The sequence below is a fragment of the Phoca vitulina genome, unplaced genomic scaffold (assembly GCF_004348235.1).
Source record: "Phoca vitulina isolate PV1807 unplaced genomic scaffold, GSC_HSeal_1.0 scaffold3, whole genome shotgun sequence".
In the NCBI taxonomy this organism is placed as follows: domain Eukaryota; kingdom Metazoa; phylum Chordata; class Mammalia; order Carnivora; family Phocidae; genus Phoca; species Phoca vitulina.
In genome coordinates, this window is record NW_022589706.1 from 56412964 (window position 1) to 56429953 (window position 16990).

At 39.1% G+C, this 16990-nt stretch overlaps 1 non-coding gene across 1 annotated transcript; it reads right to left on the reverse strand.

The window, feature by feature from the left end:
- Window positions 1-426: 426 nt before the first annotated feature.
- On the reverse strand, window positions 427-533 carry LOC116630305. Its single transcript, XR_004298908.1, has one exon. It is a non-coding gene; the product is annotated as a U6 spliceosomal RNA (small nuclear RNA).
- Between the last annotated feature and the right edge of the window lie 16457 nt (window positions 534-16990).

Consider the following 16990-nt stretch of genomic DNA (forward strand, 5'->3'; position numbering starts at 1 on the left):
GCCCACTGTCACCTCTAATCCTGACCTCTCAGAGCACATAACACATCTGGCTTAGAGCAGGGCTCCACCCTATTTTTTCCTTACTATAAAAACTTTTCATAGAAAACAAACTGATGGTTACCAGAGGGGAGGTGGGTGGGGGGATGGGTGAAATAGGTGATAGGGATTAAAGAGTACACTTAACAGGATGAGCACTGCATAATGTATAGAACTGTTTTTTTTAAAGATTTACTTATTTATTTTAGATAGAGAGAGAGCGAGCATGGTGGGAAGAGGCAGAGGGAGAGAGAGAATCCCAAGCAGACTCCATGCTGAGCATGGAGTCTGACATGGGGTTCAATCTCACGACCTGAGATCACGACCTGCGCTGAAACCAAGAGTCGGATGCTTAGCTGACTGAGCCACCCAGGTGCCCGTTTGTGTGTTTTTAATATGGAACACTTCACGAATTTGCATGTCATCCTTGCGCAGGGGCCATGCTGATCTCCTCTGTATTGTTCCAATTTTAGTATATGTGCTGCTGAAGCGAGCACTGGAATTGGTGAATCACTGTATCGTACACCTAAACTAATATTACACTGTATGTTAACTGTTTTGGAATTAAAATAAAAAAACCTAAATTTTAAAAAAAGGAACTTTTCTCCTTCATTGGCTCTTCTCCCTTCTTGCATACTTTAACTCCGGATTTTTCTGATGTCTCAGACCTGGGTTTGATGCTATGACAACATTCTTTCAAAGAAGAAAGCTTATCAATTTGTAGTACTTTATCACTTTCATGCAGATAATTTTTCAAATATATACTTGCTGTCCTATTTGTTTAACCTAACCCCAGTCCTTTATCTCTCCAATCAGACTTTAAATATTGTACATGGATTTCCAATTATCTCCTCAAATGCAATATCATTTCATCCTTCCTCTCACCTTCCCCTGAATTAGATTTTCTCCCATTTTCCGTATTTGTTTCCAATGGCATCTATATTTTTTTGGACTCAAGAGTTTAAAACATTGAAATTATCTTTAAATGCCTCCATATTTTTAAAAAGATTTTATTTATTTATTTGACAGAGAGAGAGACAGCGAGAGAAGGAATACAAGCAGGGGCAGAGGGAGAGTGAGAAGCAGGCTCTCCACTGAGTACTTGCTACGTGCTGACTGCTGCACTAAGTTCTTTTTACATGGATTGATTATTTTAATCTTCAAAGGAATCCTATAAATACATAATTGTACAGTTGGAAGATTTATTTATTTATTTATCTCTACAATTCAAATTTATTAGATCTGTCCACAGTCAGCCATGGTGATATTCTTACCATTTCTTGCCATTTCTGGACCCAAGGCACCATGGCTTCTACAATATTCATGCTCTCTTTCACCTTGCCAAAGACCATCCAACCACTCAGTCTCAGTACAGACGAAAAGTTGGCTGGTCATGGGTCCAGCATTTGCCATGGACGAGCTCAAGACCAGTGTGATTCAGGGTGAAATTCTATTCATCGAATTTCTCCCTATAGAGGGACTTACCTCCAGGGCCATTATGAAATGAAGTCACCACCTGGCACATAAAACCCAGAATAATTCTTTGAAAACAAAATTCTTCCTCCCCAGTGCTCACAACATGAAAGTTTTCTGCTGTCTTTGGAAATTCATCTGCAAACAGCTGGAAAGAGATACTGCCCAAGAGCTCGCCATCGATGCCACGTCGAAGAACGTGGTGGGGTTGACCGCGGCTGGGTGGCACAGGCAGCTCAGGAGTGATGGCTTCCGCAAGGCAGGAAGAATTTTAGGACATTTAGGAAACTTCCAGGATCACCCAACTACTAGTCGTTCTGGGATGCAAACTCCACATGAAACCAGAAGTCTGCTCTTAATCTTTTTTTCTATGCTCTCCACATCCCTGAACATGATTTCTAAAGCATGCCACAAATTGCTGCCACCCGTCTGAGCTAATGTCAGCTTTTATTTCTCTCTACGTTACACTGAGTTCACTAATACACTATAAGCATGCCATGTTCATTTCAGCCCTTTGCCTTTACTTTTGCACCTGTGGGTTTTCCCTTGCCATCGAATCAAATCTCTTCTTGGGTTAAGGTCTTACTCCAGAGCACAACGAAGTCTTCACAAATGCTATAGTACACCTAGATCTTTTCTTGGAGCATCTAAAACCACTTATTGTTTGCACCATTAGCTTTCACATTCAGTTATGGAGCACCTTAAATTTTTATTTAACTGATATATATACAGCTGCTATTTATTCATCCCAGAAGAAAATACTTAGCCCTTGTTATTTGCCAGGCACTGTGTAAGTGCTAGAATACAAAGATGGGTAAGATTCAGTCTCTGGAAGAGTTTAATCCAGGGGGGCAACAGATATATTAGCTAAAATATTAGAATACACTCTAAGTGATAATGTTGGAGCATTGTATTGCATAATGGTTTAGCACATGAGTTTTGGAATTGTCAGATCTAGGTACATTTTGCAGCTCTGCTCTTCAATAGCTAAGTGAGACATAGCCTCGTTCTGTTTCCTCATTTGCAAAATGCAGATACTAATAGTAGCTACTTTTTAGTAGAATTTACAGAATTAGAGTTTATAGAATTAGAGCAGTATAAAGTACTTAGGACAGTGCTCAAAGTCTGTAAATATTTATCCCTTCCCTACCCCCCATAATAGGAATTTGCATTTATTCTATACATATTCTTCAGTGGGAATAGAGAAGATGGAATGAATAGCTATGCTTGGATGGTCAGGAAAAGCTTAGGAAAGAAGAATGAATTTGAATACGGTCTTGAAGGATGAGAAGGAATTCACCTTATTTTGATTTGGTTAGACTATAAGAAGAATATGGACAAATACTAGTGAAAGGAGTCTGGAAAGAACACAGGCAAATTGTAAAGGGCACTGTATATGCAAAGGTATTTGTTCGCTACCTTCTTGTTTACTAATTCCTGAAAGGCTTTGGTGTTGTGCCAGCAATTTCCAAAGCCATGGGCCCACCAAATATTACCTGTCTATTAAAAAAGCATAGACACATGTTATGATTCTTACAGATCCTAATTATTAAAATATCAATTTATTTTAAGGTTTTGCTGAAATGATCATGACTTTTGGGCACCCTATCTCTATCAATTAATGAGTCCTAAAAGAATTACCATATGCCCTATGCCAGTGATCAATTTATTGACTCTCAACCCCAAATTCACCCTTCATAGCCTGCTCCTCAAAAGTAGTTGTAAATCTCTTCAATATTTCCCCTTTGCATCTGGTGCAATGTTAAACTTTGAGAGACATTTCAGGAGAAAGAAGCATGAGTCTCTCTGGCTATTCCATTGAGAATGGATTGGGGAGAAGGGACTGGACCTGCAGAAAGACCAGTTCATCTGTTCATTTATCCTTTAATTTAGCAAAGACTTATGAGAACCTACTCAAAGTCAGGCAATGAGGATTGTCAGTTAAAGAAAACACAGTCTCTGCTTCAAGAAGCTCAGAGGGGAAGGGGTGATTATGTTAATCATGATAAGGATTGAGCTCTGCGCTGACCAAGAGAAGCCTGAGATGCTGTGAGAGCTGGAGGAACAGCCAACCACAGCTGGGGAAGAGAGGACAGTATTCTAGGGGAAATCTTTGGGATTGAATCTTGAAGGAAAATGAAAGTTATTCAGATGCAGAAAGGGATGAAATGTGGTCTAGCTAAAGTGCACCACATATGTAAGGTGAGAGAACACTGAAGCAAAAGTTGAGTGTTGGAATGGGCTAGTGCTGGGGGGTTGGTGAAAGATGAAGTTAGAGAATTTGGAACCAGATTATGGAACACTTTCCAGGCTATTTGATATTTAGATTGTTTCTATATTTTAAAACTTTTTATTTGGAAACACTCTCAACTTTATAGAAAAGTTGAAAGAACAGAACGAAGAACTTTTCTCCCTGAATCATTTGAGGGTAAGTTGCCAACATGATGTTTAAACATCTCCCCTCCTTAAATGCTTTAGTGTGCATTACCCACAAACCAGGACATTTCCCTACATTACCATAATACAACCACCAAAATTAGGAAAGTAAAGTTGACCTATTACTACCATCTAAGCCTCACACCTTATTCAAGTTTCACTAGTTGTCCCAATAATATATATATTTTTAATACTGAAAGTATTCAGTCCAGAATAAAGCACTGTGCTTAGTTGTCATGTCTCTTTAGCCTCCTTCAATCTGGAACGCTTTCTCACCCTGTCTTGACTTTCATTTCCTTGATCCTTTTGAAAATTACAAGTTAGTTATTGTGTAAAATGTCCCACAGTGTGGGTTTGTTGGATATTTCCTCATGATTGGATTCAAGTCATGCATCTTTGGTAGGCATATTCCAGAAGCAATGTTGTGTTCTTCTCATTGTATCCTATCGCTGGTGATATTAACTTTCATCATTTTATTAAGGTGGTATGTCCCAGACCTTTCTACTCCATGGTTACTCTCCCCCCACCCTTACAATTAATAAATATTTTGTGAAGAGATCTTGGAGACTATGTAAATAGCCTTTTCAAATGGTCAATTAATCTTCTTGTCTAGAGCATGTGGATGAGTACAGACTCGTGTGACTCTATTTTAGTCAGTGACTTATGTATCTTTTTGAGATATTCCCATTATTCTCTGAACCCTTCCTTACTTTTTGGCACAAGATGCTCCAGCCTCATTGTGTATTTCCTGTCCCAGCACTGGAATCAGCTATTTCTCCAAAGAGCCCTGTTTCCTTTTAGTGAAGAAGAGAAACCAACATTTGGGCACTAGTGGGCTCATTGCTCTCAGGGTGACACTGCTCCTAGACCCTCAGAATGTATATACATATACATACATGCATTTATAGATATATTTATTTTTGTTTTCTGTATCTATTTCTTTGTATTGAAAGCCATGAATTCACAAACAATATCCCCAATTCTAAGCCAATACCTCATTCTTATATTCTCCCTTTCTATAATTATAACTTGTTTCTCTGGCAGTGGGAAACCTGGCTCCCTCATCCTCGATATATTTACTTATTTGCTCAATCCTCTCTATGTAATCATTGCCACTAACTACTGTCAAACTCTCATCCCTACAAATGCCCTCCTCACTCTGATTGAGCTATGATACCCTGCTCTGGGCTACCCCTATGCCCTCCCACAGATGCTCTTCTCTCATTGCCGGGGTTCCTGTGTCCTAACCTGAGTCATTCCCCTGTGCAGCCCCCTTTCCCACTCCAGTGGTACTTTGCCATCCCAGGTGGGCTACCATGTTTCTTCCCCAATCACCCCTGAAGACACCTACCTTGCTGAGCCGCAACCTAATGGGTTTTGGATTGAATTGCTCTGGAAGTAAACAATTGAATGGAAGGGAGCAAGAGAAGGGAAAGGATAGAGAAGGAGAAGAAGAGTACTCCTAATTAAAAAATATATATTATAAATAACATTCTCTTTTTGTACCTAAATCTTTATCATTAATTTAGATTTTCTGGGATAGATTCCCAGAAATCAAATTATTGGGTTAAATGTTATAAACCCAATAACTTATCTTAATTTTTACTTCTACCAGCAGTACATGACAGTGTCTATTTTATCCTAGACAGCTTTGCATATTATATCTAATTAAAAAAATTTTTTGTTAATTTTATAGATGAATATAACATTTTATTTTCTATTTCTTTCATTGCTAATAAGCTTGAACATTTTTCTATTTATTTAGCCATTTTTAGCTTCTCTTTCATAAATTATCTATTTTCTTATCTATTTACATTTGGGAATTTTTACATTTTTCTTAGGTTGATATATTAATATTAACAATCATATTTATTTCAAGATTAGTTTTTAAAGTGGCTTCCTCTGGCCACTCTACATTTGTACTTGTCTTTCTCTGCTGCCAATCAGTATTTTCTAAGATACATGCAAACTAAGGATAATATTAATCTAGAAAATATAAAATTTGGAATATAAATGGCCTGTTATAAAGCCATTCAAAAATATGGTGTACTTTTTAAAAACATTTATTTGTGGATAATTCTTATCTTTTTTACTCTCCATTAGGTTGACAGATTTATCTAATTTTTCTCTCAAATTTTTTTCACTTCATATAATTTGATGCTATGGTAGTAACATTACGTTACTGGTAAAGTGAATTTTTCACCATGTATCTCTTTTATCTCTAATATTGTTTTTTAATCTTAAAGTCTATTTTACTAGACATCAGTTTTTTTTTTTTTTGGTTGGTATTTGCATGCTATAACGTTTTCAACCTTTTATTTTCTGCCTTTCAGTATTATTATGTTTTGGGTGTGTCTCCTGTTGAGTCAGGATTCTGGTAGGAAATAAAGAGGCAGTGCACTCAAAATGTTCATTGAAGAGAGTTTAATAAGAAATTCTTTGCAGAGGTATAGACAGCATTAACGGAACCAATAAGAGATGGTGAACTACTCAGACACTAGAAACAGGGAAAAGCACTTATACTCTAGCCCTGAAGGGTCAAAGAGAGAGAGCACTATTAGTAGAACCCTATATAAGCTGTTGCTGGGAAAGGGGGCACCCACAGGATCTGTGATCTTAAGTAGAGATAACACAACCACTGAAAAACTCTGGCCCAGCAGTGAGGTAAACTGGGGGAATTAATACCCTTACTTCTCTCTCCTCCCACCCTATGGCCTGCCACTATCAGCGACTGGCCAAACCCCACCAGAAGTTAGAGAGCAAAGGATCTCAGGGATACAGAACATAGAGCTGGGCCTAGAGCTAGACAGAGAAGAGTAGAGAAGAGCCAGCGCACATGTAAACAGCTCATAGCTGGACTTTGTTGTTGTTATCCAGGCTAATAGATTTTCCTTTTGAATGGAGCATTTAGTTCATTTACTTACATTTATTGAGATTACTAGTGTAATTCATTGTTAAGATTTCATGTCCCACATTATCTATTTTTTTTTTCCTCTGTCATGACTACTTTTTGATTATTTGAGCCATTTTTTTTCATTCCACTCATTCCATCTCTATTATTTTAGTGGTTACTTTAGAGATTTATATTATCTTTAACTTCCTCCGAAACAATAGGAAGATCTTTGGAACACTTTTGCTCTGATTACCCCTCTCCTGACTTACATACGATTGTTGTTGGGTATTTTAACCCAATAACACATTATTATTATTTTCTGTTTATATATGTTATGTTTAGATATAACATAACTGTATGTTTATAATATATAGTCAATATTTATTTAGATTTATTTACTTTCTTTGCTCACCATTCATCCTTGCATTTTAGACTTTCCATCTTGAATCACTTTTCTTCTTTCAATCTTTTGGAACATTTTTTGTTAAGATCTATTGGCAATAAACTCTTTCTGCATTTTTTTGTTTCTGAAAATGTGTTAATTTCACCTTTTGCTAGATATATAATTTTAGGTTGACATATTGGAAGATAACATTCTATTGGTTTAGGGCTTTCATATATCCGTTGAGAAGTCTGATATCAGCATTATTGTCATTCCTTGGAAGGATAGATTTAAAATATTTTTTTGTTTGTTTGTGGATTGCAGTTTCACTATGATATGTCTAGGTGCAGATTTCCTCCTATATATCCTGCATTGGATTCATAGATAACTCTAAAACTGTTGATTGGTGTCTTTCATTGGGTCCTAAAATTATCAGATCTTAACACTTCAAATACTGCTTCTACCTCTTTCTCTCTCTCTTCCTTTTTGTACTCTGAATAGGTACATATTAGACCTTTTCCTCTATCCTCCATGTTAATCTCTCTTTTATATTTCACATCTCTTTAACTCTTTGTGCTACATTCTCCATAATTTCCTCAAATCTATTTTCCAGTTCATAATTTTTTCTTTAATGGTGGCTAATATGATGCTTAGCTTGCCCATTGAGTTTAAAATTTTAATGTTCATATTTCTCATTTATAGAAATTCTCATTGGTTCTCTTTCAAATCTGCTTTGTCACTTCTATGGTATTTTCTTCCATTTTCATATTTTTAAACCTTTCTTTTATTCCTTTGAACATACTAAACATAGTTATTTTACTTTCTGTGTCTAATAATTCCAATATATGAAGGTTTGTGGGTCTGGTTCTTCTGTTGGTTGTTTCTGCTAGCTCTTGCATAAAATGCCCTCTTTATGAATTTTATGTATTTTGTGATTCCTGACCTGCTATTCTTTGGCACTTTATCTGGAGAAATACTTTGAATTCTGAGTTTAAAAAATACTTTTCTAGAAAGAATTTGCATATGTTTTTGGATGATGGATTGTATGTCCCAAAGATGGTGACGATAGTATCTTGCATCCTATATGCTTACAATGTGACTTTGACACTCCTCCCTTTGAGAAGTGGGGTCTATGTTTTTGTTCCTTGAATCTGGGAGGGCTTGTGACTAGAGTGGAAGTGATTCTATGGGACGTCCAAGGTTCAGAGATAAAAAGCAAGACAGTTTTCCCCTGGTTCTCTTGGGATGCTTTGCACTTTGAACCAGCAGTCACATGGAAAGGCCATATGCAGGTATTTTTGCCAACAGCCTTAGCCGAGGTCCTAGCCAACAGGCTGCATCCACCACCAGACATGAGAGGAAACTAGTTGACAGATAATTCCAGCTTCCAGCCCCTGAGTGACCTCCTGCTCTCAGTCTTCTCAGATAGGAACCAGATGAAATGGAACAAAGACAAGTTGTCCCTGTTGTGCACTTTCCAAATTCTTGACCCACAGAATCCATGAGTATAATAATATCACTGTTGTTTTAGGATACCAAGTTTGGCGGAGTGTGGGTTCTTATTCAGCAATCAGTGACCAGAATAATTCTGCCAGATACCTGGGGACAAGACCAATATAAGACTTTAACTTGAACTCTAGGCTTTAGAGTTTTTTGGGCAACAAAAACACTGTAATTTTTGCTACAAACCTGCTTGAGGCTGGTAGAAGAGGTATTTTCCCCTCTACCCAATACCATGGTTCAAGAGTGGCAGTTTCCTTGTGGTCCCATCCATGGTTTGGTGGTATGAGTAGGGGACAGGTTTATTTCTAGCTCACCCTTACACTGAATGCTTATCCCTTTGGTTTAAGGGAGCTTTTATTAGGTTCCTCACTTTGGGTGGGTCTTGTGTTTCATCTCCTGTTCTCTGCTCCCTGTAAATTTAAAAACAAAAACAAAAAACTGACGCTTATATTTACCAGGTTTTGACAAGTGCTCTCAAAGTGAAACCATTTTCACTGCTCCCTTTATTTACCTAGTTTCCCACTTTAGTTTTTGGCCTGTGTGTATAAATATATAATTTTTCTCTCAGCTCCGTGATGCATTTAAAAAGATGCTTTGCATGTTATAAATGGAATTTTTGGTGGTTTTCAGCAGGTGGCTTGCTTGGGACTCTGTTATAAATTTTATGGGGGACACAATTCAGCTCATATGCTGAAGTCCTAACCCCCAGAACCTCAAAATGTGACTGTATTTGAAGATAGGGTCTTTAAATAGGTGACTAAGTTAAAATGAACATTAGAGTGGTTTCTAATCCAATATGACTAGTGCCCATTTAAGAAAAGTAAATTAGAACTACAATAAAATATCACCTCACACCTGTTAGAATGACTAAAATAAAAAACACAAGAAATAACAAGTGTTGGTGAGGGTGTTAGGAAAAAAAAAACCCTCTTGCACTGTTAGTGGGAATGAAAACTGGTGCAGCCACTCTGGAAAACAGTATAAAGTTTCCTCAAAAACTTAAAAATAGAGCTACCCTACAATCTAGCAATTGCATAACTGGATATTTACCCAAAGGATACAAAAACACTAATTCAAAGGGACACATGCACCCCTATGTTTCCTGCAGCATTATTTACAATAGCCAAACTGTGGAAGCAGCCCAGGTGTCCATAGATAGATGAATGGATAAAGAAGGTGTCATATGTATATATCACATACACACAATGGAATATTATTCAACCATAAAAAGAATGAAATCTTGCCATTGGCAATGATATGGATGGAGCTAGAGAGTATAATGCTGAACAAAATAAGTTCAGTCAGGGAAAGACAAATACCATAAGATTTCACTCATATGTGGAATTTAAGAAACAAAACAAATGAGCAAAGGAGAAAAGAGAGAGAGACAAACCAAGAAACAGACTCTTAACTCTGGAGAATAAACTGATGGTTACCAGAGGGGAGGTGGGTAGGGGGATGGGTGAAATAGATGGAGGAGACTGAGAGCACACTTATCACGATGAGCACTGGGTGATGTATGGAATTGTTGAATCACTGTATTGTACACCCTGTTCACTATACTGGAATTAAAATTAAAAGCTTAATAAAAAAAGAAAAGGAAATTAGAACACAGAGATGTACAGAGGGAAGATGATATAAAGACACAGGCAGCCATCTACAAACCAAAGAGAGAGGCCTCAAGAAGAAACCAACCCTGCCAACACTTTGATCTCAGACTTCTAACCTCCAGAACTGTGAGGGAAAAAAATCTGTTGTTTAAGTCATCCAGTCTGTGGTACTTTGCTCTAGTAGCCCTAGCAGACTAATACAGGAACTCCCTCCCCATTCATTTGTTTGGTTAATCAATAGTTGAGAGCACCATTAATAATGATTTATTAAGGGACTGGCTATTGAATTTATTTTTTTTTGCAACTTCAATGTTTCTTCTTGCTTCTCCCCTGTTGTCTCCCTTTTGACCATTTCATTGGTCTTCAACACTCACCCACACCATGAAAGAGGAAAATAGAGACAAGAAAACCCCATTTCTTCTGTTGTACCTCCTAGTTCACACCTCGGATTATTCATGTGATGTTGGGGGGGGGGTGCAGAATTTTAGGCCAGGTCAAGTTTCTGCATCAGTCCATTTATTATTCTGGGTGACTCCACATATTCTAATAACACAGCCTCTTGTTGTATTGGTTATAAATGACACTACATAGGCTAATGTGTAACCTATGCTAAAAAACAAATTTCAACTGAGTACATTTTAAAGATGAAATTGAAACCGCTTAAAAGAATAAGGTTGAATAAAAAATCAAAATGGCTGCACTAATGCTTCCGTGAAGCTTGATTTTATTTTTTTATGTATTTTTTTTTTAAAGATTTTATTTATTTGACAGAGAGAGACACAGCGAGAGAGGGAACACAAGCAGGGGGAGTGGGAGAGGGAGAAGTAGGCTTCCCGCTGAGCAGGGAGCCTGATGCCGGGCTTGATCCCAGGACCCTGGGATCATGACCTGAGCCGAAGACAGATGCTTAACGACTGAGCCACCCAGGTGCCCCGAAGCTTGATTTTAAAGTAAAGTAACCTTTTTCCTCTCTTCTGCAAACCTCCCCTCCTCCCTTCTTAGCCTTTTGTTTCAGGAACCCCGCACCACCCTGAAAACAACCAACCAGGCCAGCAGCACATAGGTAATTCCAGTCGAGACTGGCTAGATCCTGTATTACCTTCTAAAACACCCAGCCCCTTGCTCTGGGCAGACTTGCAGGTTTTGAAGGCCGAAGGCTGCTGCGGGCTCCTTTGCCCAGCAAAGCAATAAAGCTATTGTTCCTCTTTATCCCAAACTCTGTCCTCGAGTTTTATTTTGGCTCTGAGGCTCCGAGGTCAGTTTTCAACAACATTACTGGCTTTATTCAATAATTCATAAGTCGGGCAGCATCCAGAAAGGAGCTCCAAGGAGCTGTGCAAAATGGAAGACTTTTATGGACAGATGGGAGTTGGAACAAGGAAGTTATACTAGACAGAAAAGCGAATGGTTATGGCAAGTTCACTTTCCTTTAGGGGATGGCAGGGTCTTTCAGGCAGATTACCTAACAAGTGATTTCTGATTGATTGGTTTGAGATTTCATTTCTGGGAGAGCTGAAACTATAATTGTCGGTTTGGTGACATGGGGCTTATTAGCATTAAGTGACTCTATTTTGGGCCTATTGTCTTGTTTTTAACATCTACAGTATATTGTATATTGCCCAAGATTCATAAGTTTTAAGCTACTCAAATAACATAGCAAAGTAAAGTTGTGACAGGGAAATCATCAGGGTGGTTATATCAAGTAGTTATGTTTTTCAGATATTTTAAATTTAAAAAACACCCATTAGTCCATCTAATTTTTGGAATTTTAGTTCCAAAAATAAATACTTAGAAAACTTGAAGGAATCATTATTTATTACTCAAATTAGTTCAAATTTTACAACACAGGCAATAAATCAATTTTCCTCAATGGAAATCTTATGCAGGCTTTTCTAAAAATTTTACATTATTTTTGGAGATAATAAGATGTAACACAGAAACAGATGGAGAATCAAAAACAAATACTTGTTTTAGCAAAGTAAGTTGGAATTGGATTTAAGTACCAAGTGAGTCACAGTGTCTGTACTTTCAGACCAGTTTAACTTCATTATAATTACTCAGGCTTAATGAAATAGTCTCCACAACATGTGTGTGATAGTATGACTTATAAGAAATATATTTTGGTCATCTGAATAGCCAAACTATATTTCTTATATGTATTTGGTCTTCCATAGTTCCTGGCTCACAGTTGCCCAAACCCTTGTCAGTTCCTCAGGGTTGAGAAGGATCAAGATGTCTTTTGTTATGTTAATGAAGTGACTTCTGGAAAGTTTTGAAGGAAGGGCGTTCCTTGCCAGGAGAACCAATCATATGATTAGAGGTGTGGAACTTTGAGTTCCACGCCCTGACCACCATGAGAGGAGCTGGAAGTTGAATCATTCCAGTGGCTAATGATTTAATCAGTTGTGCTTATGTAAAGAAGTCTCCATAAAACCCCAAAAGGATGGGGTTTCAGAGAGCTTCTGGGTTGGTGAACACACAGGTATTTGGGGAGAGAGTATTGTGCTTGGAGAGGGCATGGACGCTCTGTGCCCTTTCCCCATACCTTGCCCTGTGCATCTCTTTCATCTGGCTATTCCTGGGTTATATCCTATTATAACAAACCTGTGATCTAGTAAGTAAAAAGTTTCTCTGAACTTTGTGAACCACTCTAACAAATTAATAGAACTCAAGGAGAGGGTTGTGGGAATCTTCAATCTGTAGCCAATGGATCAGAAGCACAGGAAATCACCTAGGCTTGTGTCTGGCGCATGTGTGGGAAGGGCAGGCTTAGAGGACTGAAGCCTTAGCCTGTGGAATCTGATGCTATCTCCAGGTAGGTAGTGTCAGAATTGCTTGTTGGCATGTGGGGAACCCCTACACACGCTGGAATTGGTACCAGGATCAATTTTAATGTGAAAAAGGTGTGATGACATGTATGTGCACTTGGTTGGGGAATTTGGGGATTCTGGGCCCTCTAATAATGGATGCTAAGATGAGGCTTTGAAAAATATAACAATCTCATTCTTTTATATTCTGAGTAATTTAGGGCATTTCCTTATTAAATCAGAGCATTCCAAAATTTCAGAAAAGAGGTAGTATAAAAATCTATTTCCATAATGAAAATAAAATCAGATTTCCTAGAAAAAGTAAACTATGCATCTCAGTTCTCAAGAACATAGGAAGGAGAGGGCACCTGGGTGGCTCAGTCATTAGGCGTCTGCCTTCGGCTCAGGTCATGATCCCAGGGTACTGGGATCGAGTCCCACATCGGGCTCCCTGCTCTGCGGGAAGCCTGCTTCTCCCTCTCCCACTCCCCCTGCTTGTGTTCCCTCTCTTGCTATGTCTCTCTCTGTCAAATAAATAAATAAAATCTTTAAAAAAAAAAAAAAAAGAACATAGGAAGGAGAAATGTTAAAATTTGGAAATAGGGAAGGCAGTGGAAACTCCTGCTCAGCCAGCTGAGAGAGGGGAGGCCCAGGAGCTAGAAGAAAGGGTGTTCTGGAGAGATCCCCACAAGGGCAAGGCAGGGTCTAGGGTAGGGAGAAAACTTGGCTACCACTGAGGACTCCTGGGGACAGGCCTTCCGGAAGTCTGTCAGATCTTCATGTAGGTGAGCAGGGTGCGTTTCGAGGAGAGACTCACAGGGCTATGATTTCTTTTTTTTGAAAGATTTATTTTATTTGAGAGAGAGTGAGAGAGCCCCCATGCGTGAGTGGGGGGAGGGGCAGAGGGAGAGAATCTTCAAGCAGACTCCACGCTGAGCGCTCAACCAACTGAGCCACCCAGGCACCCCCAGAGCTGTGATTTTTTTTTTTTTGACCTTCGCCCCAGGATCTTGATTAGCTCGCATTTTTGGGCCACCCTACTAATAATCCTGTGTGATTTCATGGGCCCTTTATCCCTCAAACATTCCAAGTATTGATGTGTAAAAATCCCTTTAATGGGTCAAATAGCTTTATGGCTCTGTAAGTAGAGATAAAAGACTTAACAGGGAAAATTCCTGGTTGTGGTAACTCCCAGAGAGAAATTTATTCCTACGCTAGTGTGCGCAGTTAATCAACTGAGGAGAATACATTACTGATTAGAGAAGTTTGCATCGTTTGGGGAAGAGGGAATTCAGCGTAGGCAGCAGAGAAGTTGAGTGGGCAGAGCTAAGGAACGTTCTCGTCTATCTGGGCCTCTTTCTCTTCAATGTTTACTGACAAATAGAAGTGTCTGTGAAGGTATTTTTAGGCGGAGACTTGGGAGTATTGCCTCTAGGCCCCATAGTGCTACGAAGGTGGTGAAGCAGAATTTATGAAGCCAATTTTATTGTCGCATTCAGTCGCTAGTGCCACCAACGGTATTAATAAAGAAGGTCATTTTCACAGAGTCCAGTGAGCTGATGTCCCATGCAATGCATTCAAACTAGCTTCTCTAATTTGTTGTGCTTTACTCAACAGAGTGATCATCCCACATTTTATTGTATTTTTTTACAAGTCAGGAGCACTTACTAGGTACGATCTTATTTTATATCCTACTCCTCCCATAAAGCGTTTCAGACTGCTAGCAGGAAATACACTTTATCAATGTAAACCACTTCATTTTGCTTAAGAAGTTTTGGGTCTTGTTGCTCGTCATTGTGAGAGAACAAAAAGCCAGGGTTAACCAACTGGAGGGAGTTAGGTGTTCTACACCAACAACCTGCCAAATGAAGCTGACCCGAGGCTGAGTGACTTCAGGCAGTAACAACCAGCATTTGTGATTCAAATCATACCAATCCAGGAACTCACTTTGTTTACGTTGCCTCGCTGAGTCATTTTTTAAAATGGGCCCTTGGTAACCCAAATAAATCTTTCTATAAATGGAGGAAACATTTTTGAGGGATGTGGAGGTCTTCCAAATTCCTCATTATGAAGCTTTCTTAAAGTTGCCTGAAGACTTTTTTGGGTAACTTTTTATTTTAAAAGTTGCATAGGAAGTACATTCTTACTATAAAAGTACAAAAGCAGAAAGATATTAAAGTCCACCTTCACCGAAGATTTTTTTCTGCCTTTTCTAGAATAGAGATGTTTTCTTTCTGTCTCTGGAAAGAGGAGAGCAGGGCTGGGCGGAGGTACCTCCTTGCATCTGTTTCTTCATCTTTCTCTGTATGAGTCAGGAGAAGCTCTGCATTTGCAGCAATAAACAAACCCTAAACCCTCACTCAACTCACTCACTCATGCAACTGTGCTGTGGGTCCAGTAGCTTTTCAGGGCAGCTCTCTTCCAAGTGATGACTTAGGAATCAGGTTGCTTTCATCTTACAGCTACTCCACCTGAAACACAGGACTTCCAGCAACACTGAAGCAGGGGATGAGCCAGAATGAGAACACATATGTGCTCTCAACTGCTAGAGACTAGAAATAACACACATCATTCCCACTCTCAATTCATTGGCCAGAGCTCATGCATGGGCCCTACTTAAGTTCCAGGGAGGCTGAAAAGTGTTTCTGTGTGCCCAAGACCGAGAGGGAAGCCAATTATGATGAGCACTACTAAGATTCTACCGTATTTTCTCTCTTCCTAATGTCCCTTCTACTCCAGCACCCTTGCACACAGCAGTGATGACCCCAAATGTCCTCAACTTTTGCAGGTATCTCTATACCCATTCCTGAGAACTATCCTTAGCAGGAAGCTATCTGAGGCAGGTTAGAGGCTAAAGAAGGAGAGGGTTTGGACACTGGGTGTGATATATGTAAGGAACAAAATCTTTCAACGGATAAGATGCTCATGTTTGAGAAGAGAGAAACCAGTAGAAACCAGTTTTCCTTGCCCCACACCCATTTGCCATCTAGCCCTACCGTGGTATGATAACAGGGGTAGGTAGAATTCTCCATCTGACCCTGACACTATAATGATGGGATTGTTCGGTTTCCTCCCATGAGCATCAATTTCCAGAGAGGAGAATCTGATTTCTACCTGGTCTGTGAGAGGAAAACAAACAACAGTGTAGGAAATTTTTTGAAATACTTAAGATTTATCCTTAGAGATCTATGAACTTTCTGTTTTCTTGCTTCCAAAGTATCCTATGCCTGTTTGTCCCTGGCTCTCCAAACCCAGCTTTCCTTCCCACTTCACACATGTAGGTATTTACACTCGCAGTAAAAAAACACACACACGCAGAGTGAACTTCAGAAATACTCTCTCTAGGGGCGCCTGGGTGCCTCAGTCAGTTGAATGTCTGCTTTCAGCTCAGGCCATGATCCCAGGGCCCTGGAATGGAGCCCCAGAGCGGCCTCCCTGCTCAGCAGGGAGTCTGCTTCTTCCTCTCCCTCTGCCTATGCCTCTCTCCCAGGCTTGTGCACTCGCTCTCTCACTCACTCTCTCCCTCTCTCTCTAATAAATAAATAAAATCTTAAAAAAAAAAAAAAAGAAAGAAAGAAATTCTCTCTGTAAATCAATTTCCAAAGCCCTCTATGTTTCCACCCCCAAGTCCTCACTCCTGGTGGAGCCAGATGATTACTTGTGAGTTAAATACCTGGCATAATTTGTGGTTATAAAAGCCTTTATTAATTTGTAATTTAATCTAGATGTTAATTTATGAGCAAACATTTTTAATTAGGCTATTAATTCCATTGGTGTTTGGCTTTATACATCCTATGCAATAAGATCTTTGCATTTTTCTGATTGGCCCTTATTCCCCAACTTTCTCTGA